General features: G+C 39.8%; 1 protein-coding gene across 2 annotated transcripts in view; it reads right to left on the reverse strand.

Moving 5' to 3' along the window:
- Window positions 1–6,714, reverse strand: part of SLC6A15 (solute carrier family 6 member 15) — a 37,170-nt gene extending 30,456 nt beyond the window's left edge. Inside the window, exon 1 of one of the 2 annotated variants that reach the window (XM_021528040.3) lies at window positions 6,693–6,714. The gene's annotated coding sequence lies outside the window, so the exon portion shown is untranslated. Of the gene's footprint in view, window positions 1–6,312; window positions 6,485–6,692 lie in introns of those variants that run through there. The other variant, XM_021528037.3, reaches the window with a different exon arrangement.
- Window positions 6,715–22,746: the final 16,032 nt, after the last annotated feature.

A 22,746-nucleotide genomic window follows, 5' to 3' on the forward strand; every position in this document is an offset into this window, starting at 1 on the left:
GTTGTCCTGGTTCTGTTCAACACTGCTGCTCCTCTTCACCATTACACTGAATCTTATGTCAGGCTCCTTCCAATGCACCTCTACTGCATGCCAATCAATATATAGGTAACTACTAGAAGAACACTGTATTTCTGGTTTTCTCAGCTGTGTAATAGCAATAAACAATTAAAGTTAAAAGGCTGGAGATTTTCACAACATTAATGGAAAAGCAGGCACAAAAAAACCCTCACAGATTTCAAAGTATAATGACTACAGCTGCCCCATGATCTTGGAAATTCAGCAAAAACCTCTATAAAAAGCCATTTGTAAGACAATTTCATCCCACAATACTATTGCAACGACTGATATAACTAAACATTCATGAACTTCTAACCATGTTTTTCCAACATAAATTACAACACAATAATTCTTACATTTCTTCTTAAAACAAGCACTCCCCTCTGAAAAGGAAAGCCAAAAATATTATTTTCTAACACACTGTACTTTTTTATAATCTTATTTTTAGTTCTGATGGAAACACAATTTGACAAAATGATTTACATTTCCTTTTAATGCTTTACAAATAATCCTCAATACCTTTTTTCATTCCATGCTTGCCATTGAAGGGATTAGCGATCAACACTCTATTCTTCAAAGCACTGCATTCTTCCCTGAGGAAGCAGTTACATACCAACATGCTGCTTTGAGGGTGGCAAAATGCAATAAAGAGCTGCAGCCAGTTCTCATCACTATAATCTCAGTTTTGAAAGTAGATTATGCCAAATGTGGTGTATCAGTCCACTCCCACAAGCCTGTCTTGATGTTGTGATGCACTAAATAGCTTATTTAGTTGTTGTTTTGCAGTGGGTGATTGGGAATTGTTGTTTTGCAGTGGGTGATTGGGAATTTGCACTGAGTAGTTTTTATGTGGCACTATGGAGTTGATGTCACATTGGTCTATTCCATGCACCTTTCCCCCCACTAAGCCTCAGGTGTGACAGACTCTCCCTGGCCTGCTCCCCCCTCCTCCTCTCCTCACCTGTGTCCCATTGGATGTCCAGTTCCACCCCACCCCTTTTCCCTGGGCTCAAAACCCCCCTGGAGGGCACCTTTGGTCTCTTTTTTCTTCTGGACACCACCAGACACCTCAGCCTGTTACCCCCTGAGGCGTCACCTGGAACCCAGGTGGCTCCTTATAATAAACAGGATTTGAGTCCCAAAGAGAGGAGCACTTCCTGTCTTTTATGTTTGTCCATGTAGGATTGCTCCCCCATGCTCAGAGAGAACCAGGGGATTCCTACATCTTATTATGGTCCTGTTCACCATATCTTCCCTTTGACTCCCAATGAAGGAACTAGTACAGTTAAGCAGAGGACATGGAATCAAAAGTTGGGATTTTCACCATGACACATATTCATAAAAGATTTTTATTGATATTCATGCCAAATGTTTCAGTCTGTATGAAATCACAGGAGAAGAATCATACGCAAAAGTGCATAAGAGGAGTCTTTTGCATCAAAAGGAAATCTACAAAAGGCATCTCAAATATGAGTCTACAAGCTGGAAAAAAAAGCATGATGGAAACAAGCAATATAAGAAATGAAAACTGAAGTTTTAGGAGCAAAGGATGGCTGTAAGTCTGCAAAAAAGAAATTTGTGAAGACAGGATGAGGAGAATACCTACTGGCCGTCATATTTGAGTGAAAAAGAGGAAGAAGATTGCAGGAGCAAACCAAATTTCATGGGAGTACTGTGACTGTGAAGAACAGTTATCACTGGGGGAATCTGTGTACAGATAATTATTTCAGGAAGAGTTACACTGTGTTACAGTACTCATTGCACAGACTGAATTACTGCTGCAATGCAGCATTGTGTTCTTTGGCGGAAATAGGAATACACACCATAACCTTTTTGCCTAGTCAAGCTCATCTCTATCTATAAACTAAAGCAACCATAATGCTGCTCTTCAGCATGAACTACATGATCTAGCATTTTTCCCTACGTGGTTTAATACAGCCTGTCAGTAAGATATAGATTCAATAGGTGCTTAACTCAATTGCAGTTAAAGATAATTATTTTCTATACAATTATACTTGTATTAGCATGTCTCAGAAAACATCATTGAAGAATGTAAAGAAATCTGTTACACATTCATGACTCTAAAAAAATAAGAGCTCTGTGGGCTATGGGATACTTAAACACATTAGAAAAAAGTTTTTATTCTGGTGTCTACAACAGAACCATTCATACTATAGCAACACTATTTAAAAATGCAAGACTAAATTGACACCTGCTGCAGATACATGTCGTTATACAGTCTTAAGTGACACTGCATCTGTTTCATATTGTTTCATATTGCTGGGAAATTTGTTCTCCATTTGTACAAAATTTTGTTCATGGCTTTATCATACAACAAAACCCTGCACAGACTCAAACAACAAAAAAATTCTGGTCCGGATTAGTCTCCTTAAATTTTAATTACAGGAGAATACTTCCTACTATTATAGAACAAATACAATAAATGAACAAAAAAAGTGAAGTTTCTTTCTCGGGATTGTTCATTATCAATAGACTTGATCTTAACAGTTTGTATGACTACTGCCAAATCCCTGGCCAAACAGAATATCTAGAGACAGAATGTTACAACCTAGAACTCTTAAATGTCAGTTTTTCTTTTCACTGTACATAATCTCTAAAGAATTAATTTGCCTTACTGTAGTTTCTCACTTCTGTACAGGTTTTTCAGTATTTTCTTCTCACAAATCAACCTCGCTGAAATACTTCAGACTAACGGGATGAGCTAACTGTAACCTCCTATTCAAATGGAGAAAATATATCACTTAATCAGAAGTCTTTCTTATATGTACTTCATTGAAAGAACAAATTCAGTAGTTACCACTCCTTCAAGTAAACTCTACCCCTGGTTGGTCGAACTTAAAAGCTGCAACTACTGGCAACTTGAAACAAAATCTCCATATTCTAAGCTTACCACATTTGACACGAGAGACCCATGATTTTGTTGTACAATTTTATCACACTTCTCAGAAGTGATAGGTTGTAAAAGTACATTTAATATTTCAATAAAGTATTAAAGTTACTTAAGTTGCAAAATCAATTACTGAAAATTAGATATTACCTGATACACAATTGTCTTGAGACCCTAATTCTCTAACCTCTGTGCTTTAGAATGGATCAATAAGTAAATCATGTTGTTCTTGGGAAGAATTTATGTGATTACATCTTCCTCTTTTTTATATACAAGCAAAAAGCCAAACTGAACACATGGGTTAATGGAAATCACACTTCTCATCATATTTGATTACATTACATGAATCATGCTTTCAAGTTATGTTACAATAAATGTCTATGTCTTTAGAAAGAAAATTATTAATACCAATTCCACTAGAGAAAATCAAACACTGTAAATGCCCTATTACATTTGTCCCTTCTCCATTATGGCTTAAGGAGAGCTGAATTATTAATATTGCACTACACATTTCTTATACTTGAAATGCAAAACTATCATCTGCCACCAGCAAGAACCTCTCTCCCCAAAGTGGGAAATAGACTGCTGGCACCATGACTTGAGGCACTGTAGTTCACAGCATTACACAAACTTGCTCTTTGCTTTCTCCCATACAAACAAGGAATCCCTGGCCTTAGGAGTGAAGGATAAGAATGCAGAGCTCTGTTTCAGTGTAGGCTTATGGGAAGTTCAGCCCAGTTACTGCTGTTGCTTAATGCAACCATTCTGGCACTTACCACTGCATTTTCACACCCCTTTGTACTGTCTCACCAGGATTTGTGCTTAAAGCTCTTCAGTAGAATAGCATTTGGTTGTCATTTGTCAGTGACACTTTTTGCCCTCTGAATTATTTCAACACATTGCCTGAGTAATGGCAAGGTTACTTTGAATCAATTTTCAAGGACAAATGGAGTTGCTCAAGTGGCCACCTGCTGATACGTCAAAGTTATTCTGCAACTGAGAATTCAGAGATCTCTAAAATCATGTGTAAAAGCTGCTACCATTGCTATGCCGATCTATTAACATTTGGGACTGAAAACTGTTCTTCCAAAATCAACAGGTATTTTGTCTTTTAATTAAGAACATTAATAATGGAGATGAGTGAAATGGTCAGAATAAGGGAAATAGCTGGGAAAACGGGTAAAAATGTCCTTAATATTGTGTATACTTCTGGAACAGTACTCTAGAGAATTTCCAAAATAAAATCTTCCCAGAAAGATTCTACCACAAACACTACAAGTGGTAATTCCATACCACTTGAGCAGCAACTACTCCTTAACAATGTCATCTGAAAAAAAGGAATAGCTGCAATGAGTAGATTGTGTTTCTGAGTAATTTGTGATTTTTTTTTTTTCCTCACTAATTCAGCATTTTAAAAATCTTGTGCATGCAGGATTTTGCAATATGGAAAAAAGACAACCGTAACAATGACGAGACATGAAAAGTCAAAAAGAATCAGATTATGCTATAAAACTAGTTTCAAGATGCCTTGGCAGATTCACATAATCAGCTTTCTGTATTGGTGACACATCTGAACGGCTATGAATGGTTTGGTTTTTCAGGCATAGATCAAAACCAATGGGATTTTTTGTTCTTGAGTCTGAAGTGCAGAGCTGAGCCCAAAGGGAGTGTCCAATATGCACCGCATGCAGGCTGTGAGTCTATGATTATATTAATATGGGGTGTGGGTAAACAAAAAACTTGTATATTAGCCAAAACAAAATTAAGCAATCTTTCCTAAGTATTTTTCACAGTTTCCTTTCTAATGTGATGCTGATAATGGGAAATATACTGCTAAACAGAAAAAAACCTGATTATGTTGTCATCAGTTTTTAATCAAATGGCGAGAAAGCTGCCTGCACAATACATCCAGCATATATTTATATGACATCAGATAACAAAATCTTTACTTCATTTGCACTTTTCTTTGTAGGGGGGAAATTGGGTCCATATCCTGTGATATGCCACAGTGACACACAGATGGTAATATACTATTTAGAAATTATTAGGCTTATCTTAGAAAACAACACTACAGCAATGAGCTTGTTATGTAGCAGCAGCACACTGAAAATAAAATAGTTGATGATAATGTGGTCTTTAACAAGTAAAACGCAGTGCAATTTACTTAAATAGATGAAATCCAATCACCCCATACCCTCAATTCTCATGCGTGCCAGGTCAGTGTGACTGTGCATTCGTATTACGATCATCTCATTTACTTCCACCACAAAAGCAAAGCCTTGCAAAGAAGTTCCAGCTCGCTCTAACACTAGCAAAATGATAAAAAATCCAGGCAATAGGGGCACAGAAAATTAAACGGATTAATAAGCAAATCAAAGAGGAAAAGAATCACTAGAACACTGCAGGTATGAATCTACCCTGTGGACATGTCGTGGTACACGGCGGGCTACAACCATCAAAATCCTGCACAGAAAATAAATCCGAGAGGCACGAAGGTTGGGAGAAGGTTCTCATTACCATACCCACCCAAACATGGCTGACACCGGGGCGCAGCAGCCCCCGGCCGCGGGGTGCCCCCGCCTTCGCGGGGCGAGAGCCGCGGCTGGCGCGGCGCCGCGAGGCACCGGGAGCCCCGCCGGGCGCCGCCCACGCTCCGCAGCAACAATGCAGCGCCCGGGCCCGGCCCGCGCCCTGGGGCGCGTCCGCCCGCGGCACATGGTGCGGATGGACCCGCGGCACCCGGCTCCTCAGCGGCCGGCTGGCCCTGCTCTCCCCGAGCCCGGGCTCGTCCGTGCGGCGAGCACATCACCGGGTGCTCCCGGCGGGGAGACAGCCCGCGCCCCGCTGCTCCCGGAACACGCGCTACACATGCGGCTGAGATTTTTTACGCAACACGCGGGAGATGAATGAAATTTCTTTCGCTCGAAAAAAAGATGTGTTTCTCGCCCTTGCCAACAGCAATAATAATAATAATTACGGCGATTAAAACAGCACCGTACATCCTTTTAACCTACCGCCAACTTAAAACACATGGGCGGCTTCTAATCGGCGCTCGCTATTGTTTCCCGAGGGGCCGGCTCTCTCCGCGCCAGCGAGAGGCTGGCACCACGGCCAAAGTCCCGCTCGGGCTAGGGAGACCCCCGAGCCACAGGAAGGCGGCCGCCGGCGGAAAGGATCCCCACACTCATCCTGCCCCTTCCCGCCCGGCGACACGGCCAGGCGGCCACGCTGCTCCCGCGGCCGCATGGCAGGGCTGGGAAAGCGCGGGCCGCCCGCGCACCGCGCTCAGCGCCGCGCCGCGCCGTACCGTGCCGTACCGTGCCCTGCCATGCCGTGCCGTGCCTTACCTCCGCCCGCCGGGCGCCCGTTGCGAACAGGGGGGGCCGGGTGCCCCCGCGGGCGAGGATGGCGAGCGGGGCCGTGCGGGCGCGGGGCTCAGCGGCGGGCAGGCGGTGGCAGCCACATGTGCCCAACCCTCACTGCGGCGGCGCTTAAAGACAGGCATAAGAGCGGCGGGGGGAGAGGAAAGGGGAGGGCAGCGCCGGGCCGGGGGAGCCGCACCTCCTGACGCAGGGAGGAGCGCACACCCACCCGCCTGCAGCAGCATCTCTCTGCCGGAGGCGGGCGGGGAGGAGGCAGACGCGTCAGCGAAAGGAGAAGTAGGCCGCCGTGCCAAAATCCCCGCGGTCACGCTTGGGCAGCGCGGGTGCCTCGTTTCTGCCCTCACCTTCATCCCCTGCCGCCTCTGCGCCCAGGCGGGTGCCGGTGCCCAGGTGCCGTGTGCCGCTCGCGCGGGCTGCGAGCGGCCCGCCCTGGCCTTCCTGCCGCGGGGGTAGCGGCACACGGGCGGGGGGGCGGCCGGGAGGCGCAAGTAGGCACACGGATGGGAGCTTCCTCGGAGAACACCCAAGTTTTCCAAAAGAAGGAGATTACTGGGAATGAGGGGTCTGGGACCCAGGAAGGAAGAGAGGTCCGTCGCGGGGCGGCCGCAGCGAGTACATCACCTGTGTGCTGGAGGCCGGCAGGCGGCTGGGAGCGAGCTTGGGGGCAGAAGGGGTGGAGGAGAGACGTGGGAAGAGTGGAAGGCACCGACCACCCCCATGGTGATGGGACACAGGTCTTGTAGCCCTGACTCCTACAGCTGCTTCAGTCGCAGGACGGCGATGTTTGACTTCAACGCTTCCCCGAAAGATTCCGTCATTAAGTGTTCACTGCCATTCGGTCAGTTTTTTCTCTGCTTGCATTTCATTTTAGGGAAAAAAATAATAAAAAGGCAGATCGATCCTGTAATGAACAAAAGAGCCTTCCTGGTTCCCATGGCAATAGTGGGACACTGCTGGCTCTAGCTAAGTACTGATATTGAAATGTTAATTAGCTAATTGCTCTGTCTAAACTACCTGGAGATTACCTGCCTCCCCTCCCCTTCCCCCCCGCCATTCTAGGACTAAGATGCAAATAGGGGAGCCCGTGGAACCATGAGAGCGTGTTTTGGGGGATAAAGACACCCCTAAGTGGAGAGCTAAACACAGAGAGGGGGCTGGACAGGTGCGCTGGCTGAGGGAGAAGGATCGATGTTTGACCTGTCACCATCACCTGCGGAAGACTAGACTGGAGTGGACTGTGGGAAGCAGTAACAAAAGCAGATTTTCCTAGTATTACCACGAGGAAAGGAGAGGGGCGTGCTGCTGCTCTGGACTTCAGCTACAGACTATGCATGCCTCCTTCCCCTGTGGCTACCTGGTAAAGCTATAACAGTGGGGGCGAGCTCCGTGTCAGGCCCCCTGCCCAGCTGATCTTTTTAATAAAGAGCTGAACATTAATAAAGGCATTAGCCCTATTCATTACAGATCCTGCCTAGCAAGGAAAACTTGAAGTAAAGATGAGGAAGTGAGCTCAAAGGCGTGGCAGCCAGGTGGGAGAGGCCCGTTGGCCTTGCTGTGGATAGGCATTGAATGGAGAATGAACTGATTTTAATGCTTGCTGTGTGAACAATTGCAGCAGCTTCAGTCTTAATATACGTAGCCTTATTACACGTCGTGAATCGAGGAGAGATTTTCCTCCAGAGTATGGAAGATAGTCTGCCTTGATGATCTGCGTTTCTTTCAGCTTTTACTGAGAAACCTGTGATACAAACTTATTTTCATTTCTGTTTCATTATTAAAAGTAATTCATCAGAGCATTGTGTGTTTCCTGCTATTGGTGCTAGTTCACTTAACTAATCATTTTCACAATGTATTTCAATTATACAGCCCTTTAGACAATAGATTTTGTACTTACTAAATATTGTTTGGAACTGAGGAAAAATGAGCTTGTGTTAAGTTTCTAACTGTGAATTAAGTTTCTTTTACTCTAAGTACTAATAAGAGGAAGAATTTATGCTTTCATTTGCCAGCTCACGAGTGATACTTTATCGATTTCTCGAGGTTCGGATTGAAGGTACTTGAGATGGTATTTTATGTTTGAACTTAGGTGTTTCTTATTTCTTACCTATGTTATAGTCTCACTACTGTGAATAGAGCAGCTTTTTCATTAATAAGGTACTAAATGATTAACTAACTCTTGTTACAAGGTCTTTTAAAACTAAACTATCCAATTAAGAAAGGACACTTAAATTATTTTCCTTTTTAATCTAATAACTGACCCTTTGAAGTCTGGAATACAGACTTTTCTGTCTAATCACAAAACATCACCTAAACCTATGAAGAAGAAGGAAGAAGGTAAAAAAGAACAATCTGCCTGCACCCTAAAACTTCTATCTTGCTTTATACTTATTTCTATATTCTAAAATCCCAAACTCTTAAATTTCCTACCCTACTTCTAACCAACTACACACTCGTAATCCCAGTGTTATTAATAAATTTTAAAAGCCTGTTCTACAACCTTAGGTCAAATGCAGTGTTCTCTTGTGGGTCTGTACCTTTAAGCACAGAAAGTTTAAAATTCTCAGTGTCTAGGATTCCAACAATTCTTTTATTTAGTAAATTAACTAGTAATGTTAATCAGATGACTGCATAGTTAATTGAAAGAGGAAGAGGTCATTTCTGGATCCCTTTAAATTCTGTGTACCCTTAATGGTGAGTTTAGATCTGAGGTGGGGTGCCGTACACACACAGACACAGAAAAAGTCTCATTTGGTGGTCTGACTCTCCAAATGTATCTGCTTGTGACTCAGGAGATTTGAGGATAGAGAAAAAAAATGTAAGTGGAAAGCAAGAAATGCCAGCAAGACAAAAATCATTATTAGCAAAGCCCAAATGCTGATGCACTAAAGTTCTACACCATCAAACCTTTAAAGAAAAAAATGCAGAAGGAGAGAAAATGACTGGAAGAAAAGTGGTTATGCCAGTTTTATCTTTCTGCTAGGTTTTGCTATCTTGTCTCTCACGTAGAGATTTTAAATACCGTAAATTGGAAGAGAATCACAAGGATCATCAAAGTCGAAAGTCCTGGCTTGAACAAGTCCTGAGCTCTTTCAGGCTCCATGCTGTGACCACTTTCCTGGGGATCCTGTTCCAGTACCCAACCATCCACTGGGTGAAGGACCTTTTTGTAATGTCCAGCCTAAACCTCCATGACACAGCTTCAGGCCATTCCCTCAGGTCCTGTCACTGGTCACCACAGAGCAGAGATCAGTGCCAGCCCCTCCTCTTCCCCTCACGAGGAAGTTGTAACTGCGGTGAGGTCTCCCCTCAGTCTCCTCCAGGCTGAACAGACCAAGTGACCTCAGCCACTCCTCAGATGGTGTCCCCTCAAAGCCCTTCACCAACCTCCTGTCCTTGCCCTGAAGTCTCTCAAAGAGCTTCATGTCTTTCCTATATGGGGTGTCCAAAATGTCCCCAGCCCTTGAGGTGAGGCCACCCCAGTGCAGAGAAGAGCAGGACAATCCCCTCCCTTGCCCAGCTGGCCATGCTGTGCCTGATGCCCCCAGGACAGGGCTGGCCCTCCTGGCTGCCGGGGCACTGCTGGCTCATGTTCAACTTGTCATCGACCAGGACCTCCAGGTTGTTTTCTGTGGTGCTGCTTTCCAGTATCTCATTCTGGATGGATTCTCATTCCAGCATGGATTTCCTCACTGCAACACTGTTTTTGTGTTCTGGAGACACTGAGAAAGGCACCTGATTCTTCCCAGACTTGGGCAAATCGAGTACCTTGCAAGGATTGGCCCAGTCTCTCCATACATCCAAGGCTGCCTCATCCCAGGTACAGAATCTGACACTTGGGCTTTTTGCATGCAAATATAATTAATATTTTCAGTGCCTATAAATGACATTTTTTTATATGCTGGGTAAATGTGGAATTTTTATTGCATTTTACACCTTTTGAGTCTGTTACTTTTGTGAATATTTTCTCTTTGTCTTAATGTTAGCTTAGTACTAAATTTTACCCTAAAATATTGCACTCCAGAATATTGTGGATTATAAACTCAGTGATACCAGCTATACTAGTTTGTGTAAGAAACAACCATTCCTATTTTTTCCATATTTTTCAAAAGGTTTCATTATCGAGAAATTCTAAATCACTTATGATCCTTTTCAACTTTTTTTTTTTTTTTCATTTTATTAAATGTAACTTCTTTGGTTAAGAACTGTAGCAAATCTATTCAAGAAAACAAAAATATGCTTTGTTTCTAACAGTAGCAGTAGGGTTAATTAAAATGACAGAGTAAAGATGTTTTATATAAGTTGCCTATTATTACTTTATATTATTATTGCCTATTATTATTTTATGACAATGAATATGTTGAGGAACTTCAGCTGAACAGAACAGAGCCACTGACAAGTCACTGTAAATTCTTATTGCTGGATCATTCTGTCTGTTCTTAGTTCTCTAGGAGATGGCATCTGGTCAAGATTCTGAAGGAGATTTTGCCTTATTGCTCAAGTTACAAATTATCCCTTTGGACATAGCAAGCATATTAAGCATGGATTTCCTGACTGCAGCACATGTTTTTTGTGTGCTGGAGACAATGAGAAAGGGACCTTATTCTTCCAAGACTGGTGCAAATTGAGTACATTGCATGCATTGGGCCAGTACAGAGATTAAAATAGTTCCAGGAACACTGTCAGTTGACGGTATAGCTAGTTAGGGTTTGAGATATATGTTTGAAGTTTAATTTTCACTAACTTGAATGTTTAGATGTAATTAATGGAATGGCATAGTGACCATAATTTCTTTAGCAGAATAAATTTTAAAAGTACCTTATTTTACTCAAAGAAAGAAATAGCATTAAAAATATTTAGATAGATACAAAGTTGTGGGAACCCCAGGCTTGCTCTGGGGTCCCATGTGGTGGTGAAATTTCTCCTCCAACCCGTGCTTCCAAAGAAAGACTCCGCAGCCTCTTGTTGTTCAGTCTCAAGGCAGTTTATTGTTGGTTATCTGAAAGATTGTCTTCTCAGGCTGCGGCTGCTTGGTCAGCGGCCCAGGCAGAGGCACACACACACCCTGACATCCTCTCTGTCTGGTGTCTTCTTCTTCTCTCTCCCTGCCCAGGGCTGCTGCTATCTTTTATATGATATATTACGTATTCCATGTTTACAATTATTCCCCAATACCTACTACCTACGTTGCCAAGTGTTTTTCTACTCTAAACCAATCTGTGAGTGCCAACACCACCAAGAACATGGAGGCAAGGAAGAAGAAGGAGGAAGAACAGGATCAGCCCACTTTCCTCCATCTTAGAACCTCTGACCCCCATGTACAAAGTCAAAACCCCCCTGTACAAGTGCTAAAACCCCCCTGTACAATACTAAAAAATTTCCCCTCTGTTTTGTAACTACTTCTACTATACTATCTAACCTTTTGTGACTGCTTGTTCCACCTCCAAAGTTGGTAACTCATTCCATGGCTCAAACTCAAAATCACAGCTGTTTCCAGCTGCCTGCCAGGGTCTAAAATGCTTCTGACCAAGGCCTGGAACCTCTAAAAATGTCTGAGAGACATTTTGAGTTCCAACACAAAGTATCATGTAAAATGGAAGTGTAGCCATAAACTTAGGAATTTTGGTTTTGGTTTTGAAAGTAGTACAGAGCCTACTGCTTACTAAGGAATGCTTCCATGTGTTTTGTTCATCTATGTAACACATTATGAGAACCTCAGAAGTTCTATTCTCCTCTGAGATCCAGTGATTACCATAAAGTCATAGCAATAAAATCATACCCAGGGGGAGTTCTTTCTGATCCCCAAAATTCACTGAGACTAGAAGAAAAAGATTATAGCAACTCAAAACTCTGCATGAGTTAAAAATAATTTCATCTCATGATGTGTTCTATCTGAGAGGATCCATTTTACAGAAAATTGTTAGGGATGTATTTTTTAAATAAATCAATACTTCTATGATAGAATGAAACAAGTAGAAACTATTATTTCAATTAATACTGTTCAGAATACCACTTAAATAACAGAAACTAGTATTAAGACAAAATAAGAGCATTTATTTCAGAAATCCCCAAAAGACTTTTACAGATTTAATCAATGATAAAATAATCTCTGTGGCAGCAAGGAATAAAAAGGATGTTCAGTTGCAAGACATCCGTGAGAGATACTTTAGTGTATTTAGGCATAGAAATGTTTTTACAGTGCATTTGAGACCTTCAAAGGTACCTCTGAAACTGTGTTAAGGCCCATGGAAAATAAGGAGATTATTGGTAAAGGCCAACCTGACTTCACTTAGGGCAAATTGTGCCTGACATCATCTACCTGTAACTAGTATTCCTTCTGGAACTGTACAAAGTATTTTACACTGTCCTGCATGAATTCTACTCTCCAAACCGGAGAGACAGATTTGGTGATGGAACACTCAGTGGATAAGGAATTGGCTGCCTAGAGCTGCAGTCAACAACTTGATGTCCAAGGGGACACCAGTGACAAGTGGGATTCCCCTCAGGGATTGGTATTGGGACTGACACTGCTTAACATCTTTGCTGGTGGCATGGACAATGGGATCAAGGCACCCTCGGCAAGTTTGCAGATGCCAGCAAGCTGTGTGGTGTGATGGACATGCTGGAGGGAAGGGATGCCATCCAGAGGGACCTGGACAGGTGCGACAAGTGGGCCAATGCAAAACCTGTGAAATTCAACAAGGCTAGGTGCAAGGTCTTGCACCCAGGATCAGGACAATCCAAAGCACAAATACAGGCTAGGTTAAGAATGGATCGAGATGAGCCCCAGAGAAAGGACTTGGGAGTGTTTGTGGATGAGAAGAGTGACATAAATTGGCAACGTGCGTTTGCAGCCCAGAAGGCCAACTGCATTCCAGGTTGTATCAAAAGCAGTGTGGCCAGTAGGGTGAGAGAGGTGGCTCTGACCCATTAGTTCTCATGAGATCCCACCTGGACTGCTGCATCCAGATTTGCAGTCTCCAGCATAAGAAGGGTTGTTCCATGTGGCCTCCAGGACACAGGGAAAACAACAAGTGCTCTGCTCCAGAAGACAGAAGAAAAAAAAATATCTCAGCCATGGGTGTCACTGCTACAGCTGTGTTAAAATATTTACTTTGAAAATTAAGAAGCCAGCAGTTTACTGAGTTGTTTTCTTTACATCAGAAATAGATCTGTATTGCAACACTGCATTCAAAAATATAAAATTTTTTACACAGAAATCTAATGTTTTCAAATTGTCATATACTCAGCTTTAGCACATTTTAAATTAATATAAACCATTAACATAAACCATTATATGTACGCACACATAGGCATCATGTAATAGTTCAACATACAGCTGAGCATAATGATCTGTTCATAGATGTGCTATGTCCTGAATGAAGGTAAATGATGGCAGTAAGTTTGTTCTTTTTTTCAAAGCTTAGAGAATAGTCATCTAAAAATTATTTTTGCTTGTAGAACAATGTGTCACATTTTAAATACTATACTTAGGTCTCAGTTCAGAATGGCCTTCATGTTAAGTTCCTGCCTAAAATTGCACATGATACTCAGAATTGTTCCTTGATTTTGAGCGAGGTAGTTTTTTTTAAATATAAAGTTTTGCTATGCTTTGGGGTTTTTTATCATTGCATAAGAAGGTGAGCCAGAATAGAATCCTAGTTTCCTCAAAATGAATTCTAAATATCATGGATCTAGGAGAGCATGAGCTGTGTTAATTTTTGTATTGCATGAATAAAAGTGGTTTGAAGAAAAGTTACAAAATGTCTCTTGTCTCATGAGATTTCAGAGCAAGCCAGTTTGCCAGTATATTTTAGCATATGTCCTGTGATGACAGGCTTCTGAGCTTTGAAAACCCAAGCATGTTTCTTAATCCCAGGACTGGCAAGGGCAAATGTAAAGCTCCACTAATGTGTGCAATCCTGTGAGTCATCACTGCCCACAGAAGCTCTTGTTCTCTACTTGCAGCCTAATAACTGGGTTATTCTATATTAATATAAAATCCATGTTAGATTTTGCCCATGTCTTACACACGCTGTGTCATTTTTTGTTATTGATGGGCAAAGGTGGAAACTACTTTTTTCTCCGGCATGGAATTTTGTTTAAAATCTATGTACAAGGGACTGATGTTTTCCATATGCCTCAAGCTGAAGCCCTTATGACTCAAACACAACTTGACCCTTCTGTCAAAAGGCACAAGCAATTCATGTGAAATAATTTTATTTTAATGCATTGCAGTCATAAAGCAATGAGGATATGTAAGCCTATAGTATATTAGTAGAATTAGAATTTAGTTGTTGACCATTAGTTAAAGCCAGGGAGTGAGGATCAGAATGTGTGTTTCATTCCCAGGACTAAGAGACTGGAGGGGACAATTGGCACTAGCAAATCTAGTTCTGTGATATCCTAGTTAACCTGCCTGTATAAACCTGCCCCTATATTTATCATGTTCATTCTTAAAACTACTTCGGTTTCACCACTGCATCTTGCTGAAATTTCTCTAGAACTTCTCTCCTGTGATGGTTTGATACCTTCTTTGAACAGTCACAGCTGTTATTATTATTTTTCATCATCATTTTTTCATCATTATTTTTTCTTGTGCCAAAAGATTTTTAAACTGCTTTCTGACTTTCCATTTTATGTATCATTATATATTTTTGGAGGGTCACTTCAGTGTTCCCTCCCTTTGTTTTAGTAGGGTAAAAAACTGAGGGTTTTTACAGCAATGGAAGATGATACAAAACTAACCTCCTAGCATATTAGTCATGCACATCATTAAAAGATATTAGCTTGAGTCTTAAAAGGAGCAGGCATGCAATAGTTTACTCCAATATTGTGGTAGAGAAGTGTTATTCCTGAGGTAATCTATTACATCTGTGGGAACAACAAGTAGCTCTCATGTAGCACAGTACAGTGCCCATGTAAATACAGGACCAGAACAAAGGTGCACTGGACATTATGTGTCTTCAGCAGTGCTATATGCTAGATGTTTACAAAAAAGCACAAGGAACAGTGCAAGTATGACTTCTGATATTATAGCAAATGTTTAATAAATTTCCGATGGCATTTCCTATAATTAAAGTAAAATACTAGTTTATTAAATAAAAATATTAAGCTAGTATGCATGAATTATCCTTAGCAAATCCATACAGAGCTTACCAATTTTTATTTCTCTTTAACTACTTTTTCTTTCAATTTGATTGAAAAATCCGCATATGATTGAAGTCAAATGAGTAGTCTCACTATCTTAAATATATTTCTTCTCAGAGATATTTACTATTCTTAATTTATTCATTGTCAAAAATTACTAAGGAAAGTCTTAGAAACATGTATTAGAAGCTATCATGTATAGTACTTCTTAGTATTCTGGGTTGGAAATAATTTGGCTTTTTCTTCCCTTATCTGTCTCCAGCTGTACTTCCTGAAATGGAAGATTTATTGTTGATATGTGCTCAATTTTAATCATTCTCATTAGCAAAGCTGCCTTTGCCACCAAGAGTTACACCACCAATTTTGCTTGAAGACTCTAGCAAGCTATCTAAATTTTTGCATATTTTACTTAAGGACATTCTGTACTTATTGCATAAGTCCACAAACTTCTGTAATAAGTTTCCTAACTTCTTACTCTTGGCTTCTCTGAAACCAAAAATGTTAGTTACAGAATCACTTGACCTCTGTGTCTATGTAGACGAAGTTCAAATTTGCAGTGGTGCCTTTAGTTTTGGCTAGAAAAATTCATAATTCCTTCAAATATCAAACTAACTCACGCATTATATTCAGTTGTTTTGCTTTTGGGTTTTTTTTTTTTTTTTAGGTTTGATTTTAGGGGGGTTTGGTTTGTTGGTTGGTTTTGCTACTAAATGCAAAAGCACATATTGATATATCACAATTACTTCACAGATGCGATTTACCCAACAGAGTGTCATCCAGCCCAACCTGTCCAGCATCTGAAAATAAGAACCTTAGTTTAATCTAGACTCCTAATTTTGCAGAAGCTGAAAAAATTCTATTTCTCGCCCAGGCATTTTACAAAGGTAGAGATATGAGATCCCAAGTCGTTAAATTGGTCTCATTATGACAGAAATATTTTGACATGAGTTTGAGATTCAAGCTAACTAGTTGACTAAATCCATATTATTAGAATTTGTGATGAAAAAAGGTTTGAAAATGACAGTGTTTGAATGACAATTTACTGCTAGGCTATGTAAAAATGCTAGTTTAAAAATAACACACTGTAGAAAAATTAAATTTGGATTATAGATATTATTTTGCATCCTAAGTAGTATATGAATATTAGAAAATGACTATTTGATTCAATTTGGGCATAAAACTTTCTTAAATTATATTTTTCTGAATATGCATTTAGAAATGCTAGAAATTTTTTAACTCTTATTTGCCTGAAAATAAGCACTATTTTCTGTACAGAGAAATCAACATAAGCAATATTTACACTGATTATATTATAGAATGCTTTTTTTTTCAGAATACTCTAATTTAGTTTCCCCTTACTGCTAGACAAATGATGTATCAAGGAATTTATGTTGTTATGATGAGAATTTTCTTTGACCTAGACCTTGAAGAGTCTTTTTAGTAATGCAGTTTAGACTTTCAAAATGAGAGACATTCAGCTATACAGGGCTTGGGACTCAAAAGCAAACCTAAAGTGAAATTTTCAGAGGTGACAGTGAACTGTGTTGGGACTGGGGTGCCAGACCAAGGTTTGGTGTCTGTGGAGACCTTAAGTTAGTTATTTTTTCAGGGCTGTTGCTTTAGCTTGGACACTACTGCACCTGAGAGCAGTATGGGATGTTCTACTGTGGATTTGAAATAACAAACTAATGAGTAGATTGTTCGCTTAATTCTCTGTACACATGACACTCTTTGGTTTACAGCGTTCAGGCCTATGACTGCTGGGATTGATCCTGTTCTTAGCAAAGTCAATGGCAAAATTTCCATGGTAAATAACAATCAGAGTTTCCCAATCCCTGACAATGTTAAAATAGACATGAACAAAAGCTTTACTCTGCTGCAGGTATGAACTAGCAAGAAATAACTCCCCAGAGTAAGAGAAGTAGGCAGGAATGAGTGCCTCAGGGCAGACAGACACGGTGCTTGTAAGTTCTGCTGCTGCTTTGTGCACCAGACTTGCTTTAAGCTGAAAGATCTCAGGAAGTCAGCGCATGTAACCAACATTTCAAGTGGTAACTGATTGAGAAAGTTTGTCAAGGTTGATGCCTGTATAATCATATACAGGTGAATCATATATCTCAGGTGAAGTACACGATGAAAAAGGGAGAAAGCTTCCTCATATTTACACGTTTTATTCACAAAAACAGTATGTTCAAAGTAATGAATCTCTTGCAAATATGTACAAAGAGACAATTAATACTGGATGCATTACATAAAAGCACCAGTTAGAAAGCTGATTTTCCTGGTGTCTTATCTTTAAAATGCAGTGGCCCTATTTAAACATGACAAATGAGGACAAAACCCTGCAAAACAAGCCTTTTCTAGTTCGTAGTGCTGATATCATTGTTTACTCAATTAAAAGGATGGTTTTTGTTTTAAAAAGTGAAAATACATAATAAATTTCCTAAGGTATCCCAGTGAAAAAATATGCCTGTAATATTATTATTTAACTTAAAAAATTAAACAGAATACAAGCAATTAAACTTTAGTTCTTAATTATGGGAAATGCTTATTCATATTGGGCACAGAGAGTTACAATCATGTTTACCCAAAAGAACTGATAAATGCTACTAAATTCAACTGAGTATTTTTCCAGCTGTTTAACAGAGGATTATGTTTTTAAAAGCTTTTCATAAATCTGTCAAAATCTGGAAGAAAGTTAAGAGAGGACATAGTGTTGTGCTAAATAAATAAGCTCATAGATATGCCAAAAGTTGGAAGGATGATTTGGGTATATACTTCATGGCGGCAACTTGAGTGTTGTGTATTTGACAGCCAGATTCATATATGCATAAGAACTCTGGTGTTTGCTGGAGGATTGGCACAAATCATGGATTTGGAGAAACAGCAGCACCAAGAGTTCAGTTGAGCATGTAGTGAAAGAGTCAAAACTGGACTATGTTGAGAAAAGTGATTTCGTGTAGCAAGTTCTTCAAATACATGTTTACGTGTTTCCACTTTTGGGTAAGTATAAGGTCATTAGTCAGAGCCCAGTTTTATTCTCTTCTGTGACAATATTGGAGGAACAGAAATGCACTAACAAAGTGGATACATCATCCTTTAGGCCAGAAAGGAGGTCCAGAATTTAATTTTAAGCTGCCCAGTAGACTCCTGAACAAGGACTCTGGCAGGGTACATCTGTTCTGCAGTGCCATGAGAGCAAGTAGAAGGTTCACTTTGTGGTACCAAGGAAGGTACCTCCCTTTTTGGAACTCAAAATGTCTCTCAGACATTTTTAGAGGTTCCAGGCCTTGGTCAGAAGCATTTTAGACCCTGGCAGGCAGCTGGAAACAGCTGTGATTTTGAGTTTGAACCATGGAATGAGTTACCAGCTTTGGAGGTGGAACAAGCAGTCACAAAAGGTTAGATACTATAGTAGAAGTAGTTACAAAACAGAGGGGAAATTTTTTAGTATTGTACAGGGGGGTTTTAGCACCTGTGCAGGGGGGTTTTTACTTTGTACATGGGGGTCAGAGGTTCTAAGATGGAGGAAAGTGGGCTGATCCTGTTCCTCCTTCTTCTTCCTTGCCTCCATGTTCTTGGTGGTGTTGGCACTCACAGATTGGTTTAGAGTAGAAAAGCACCTTGTAACATAGGTAGTAGGTATTGGGGAAAAACTGTAAACATGTAATACGTAATATATCATAAAAAAGATAGCAGCAGCCCTGGGCAGGGAGAGAGAAGAAGCAGACAGCAGACAGAGAGGATGTCAGGGTGTGTGTGTGCCTCTGCCTGGGCCGCTGACCAAGCAGCCGCAGCCTGAGAAGACAATCTTTTAGATAACCAACAATAAACTGCCTTGAGACCGAACAACAAGAGGCTGCGGAGGTTTTCTTTGGAAGCACGGGTTGGAGGAGAGACTTTACCACCACATGAGACCCCTGACCAAGCCCGGGGTTCTCACACTCCCTCACCTGTTTTCTCACCATTGGCTCATAACATGTCTTTAATGATCAGTTAGGAGTGGGAAAATGTTCAGTTTTTATTCAATAGAAATTACATGCCCATTTTTTGAAAACAGAGAATTGTTAGAAACAAAAATTTAAAGACAAAGCTTTAAAAGTCTTAGATAATTTAAAAATCTTAATATTTTAGCCTAATTATTTTCTGAATAAGTAGAATATTTATATATTTGACAATTTAACTTCGTATTTAAAAGAGCAAATTATCTGTTGCATAACTTCATTAAGCCAGCTCTCTTGTTCATGTGGTTTGAATTTGGCTTGAAACACAGTACAGTACATACTTGAGGGATTGGCATTAGAAACTAAAATGGGGTCAGAGGAGGGAAAGATGGCTTCAGACATTTTAGCTTTGCATATTTAGGAAGTTTATTTTAAAAAAAGACAAACAAATAGATATTCTTGTTTTCACTTTGTTGTGATTTAGCAGATTTTATGTTTGGTTTCTGTAAAATTTTCTCTCTTATATCTGAGCCAAAACACTGAAATCTCTTCTATGTCATCTCCTTTGATGTGAGAAATAGAAGGATTATAAATCACAAAATCCCTGCAAATAGAATCTACTAAGTCCTTTGGAAAAATTGTGTAAATTAATTTGGATACACCACTGTGAAACTCAAACTGAAACAGCTTTTGTTGTAGGAAGAAAAAAGATAGCTCTCACTACCTAATACCAGTCAAAGGAGGATAGCTATTTTGTGCAGAATGCTTAGTGGGAAAGCTTAGCCATAGTTTTATACAGATTAGTGGGTAAAAGGAAAAATAGTAGGAGAGCATTGTTACTAAATGCTTCTGTATAAAATAAAACACCTATGGATCATATTCAAGTTAATGGAAAATGAATGAGCTAGTAAACATGTACTGTTTTAATTTAGCAAAAGGATTTTGTTTTACCATCAGAGAAGAAAGAGTATGACTCTACATTGTGGTACTTAGATGGATAGTATTTATATTACTCATCATTGTACCATTTGCTTTTTCATTGCAAGTCTGGCAAAAATAAGATCAATCATCCTACAAATTATGAACTAACATGAAAACAGCTTTAAAATTTAACTCTTTTTGGCCAACAGGTGTTCTTATCAGATAGTACTTATAAAATTATACATATTTCTACTGGAGCTGAGATGTATTCTCTTTCTGTAAGAATGCATACATAAACTGTTCACCCGTATTTATATATGCAAATATATATGTAAATATGCATTTTCAGATATATATACATGGATATCTGGGGGGGGTATACATACGTACACTAACCTATGGATAAACCATATATTAGAGAGAGAGAATGAGAGAAAGAGGGTAGTGGGGAGGCAGAGACAGATGCATATCCATCTGTCAGGTCCACCAACTCCCACAGCTCGGCACTGTTTGCTTGTGAAGACTGGGGCTGACAAGCTGCTGTTTCTAAGCACAGAATGGATTTGCTTCAGGAATTATGTGCTGACACTCAGTGGTGACAGGAGACCAGCCAGGCCTGAAAGTGTGATTAGTAGAGAGAGTTAGTCCAAGGATGGCATCAGATCTGGAACTTTGTGTCTCCTGGATTGTAGGAATTCCCTTTGATTAGCACCTTTCCATCCATAACTATGGGGAGAGACTCTGCCTCTAAAAAAGGATATTAGGATAAAGAAGTGCATGGAAGAAATGCTATTTGCTTTCTATATCTATGTGAGTTAATTCTTCTGGGAATTACTTAAAAACGGGTCAAAGGAGGGTAATGGTAAAACAGCATGCGGAAAATCTACTTAATTAATATATTTTCTTATTTTATTTGATTGACATAATTCAGCAGCTAATGCCAGATCCTAGACTATACATTGGATGACATTATGTCTGTTGTGTATAATCAAAAGAACGATATCCTGCCAACTTCCCAGTTGTAAGACATAAAATTTGTCTTCTGGCTACAGAAATCTCAAATTTAAAATGTTGACCTAACTTGCAAATATGCAAAAAATATTTGCTTTTTTGCATTTTGTTAGACTAAATAGAAACTGTAATATTTATTGTTCATTATCCAGTTATTTATTTTCCTTAGGAGTAGAAGAAAGTAATTCTGAAAGATATTGGGGATGAAAATCAGTGCCAAATTAAATCTGAAATAAAATCATTTGAAACAACTAGGAAAGTTGTACATTCCTCTGCCATATTTTGGTATACAGATAATAATCCTTTCTCTTAGGATATAACCCTGTTCTTCTGACAATAGGTGTTTGCTTCTGGCTATGATTGCTAAAATCATAGGTAAGTTACTTCAAAGTATGATTTTTATCAGTCTGAAATGGAGGTATGCTTTTGAATTATAGATATACTTTAAAATTTGTTTCCTTTCATGTTAGTGACATGTACTCAGATTCCCTAATATACACAGACTGCTTTTTATTTTTTTACCTTTCTATATATGAGAAAGTATATCCTGTCTTTTGTTTGTTTGTTTTCTATATTTCATTTACATGAAAGTATAGAGAATATTCCAACTCACACATATATACTTTTTGTCACATCTCAGATAAAACAGTCGTAACAGTAGAATGAAAATATTACTCAACCCCTTATTTAAATGACTGAATTGTCCAATAACCTAAAAGCAGGTTGCATATATGACTTAAAACAGACCCAGGTTCCTGACTAAAGAAACTTCTGAACCTGATTTTATTATAACAATCAATTTCAAAATTAATTCAGCATTCAGAGTATGGGAGTAGGAAATATTTTATATGTCAGCTTGAATATACTTTTATTTTTATATCCTTCAATCTTTTTTCTTCTCTCTTATTTTTAAGTTGAACATTGGGCTATGAAATGGAAAAATATACTGCATATGCTGAAAAAATGGGCAATGAGGGACTGTCCTAAGGATGAATAAAGCAATCCACAAGGTTTTGAGAAACCTTGGAAGCATAGACTAGTCAAAGCAGTTTGTCTCCCTGTCTTCTGTGGGACGAATAAGGCAATCCAGAAGGTTTTGGGAAACCTTGGAAGCATAGATAGTCAAAGCAGTTTGTCTCCCTGATTATTCCACATATACTCTACAATAAAATAGTTCTTTCTCAGAGCTCAGTTTTATTCTGTGAGTGACAATATTGGGGGAATGGAAAAGCATCAACAAAGTGGATACATCATCCTTTAGACATAAAATAACCAGAAAGGAGGTGCATAATTTAAATTTCAGCTGCCAGGTTCAAGATCCTGAGCAAGGACTCTGGCAGGGTACACCCATTGTGCAGTGATAGCAAGAACAAAG

The sequence above is a fragment of the Lonchura striata genome, chromosome 5 (genome assembly GCF_046129695.1).
Source record: "Lonchura striata isolate bLonStr1 chromosome 5, bLonStr1.mat, whole genome shotgun sequence".
Classification (NCBI taxonomy): domain Eukaryota; kingdom Metazoa; phylum Chordata; class Aves; order Passeriformes; family Estrildidae; genus Lonchura; species Lonchura striata.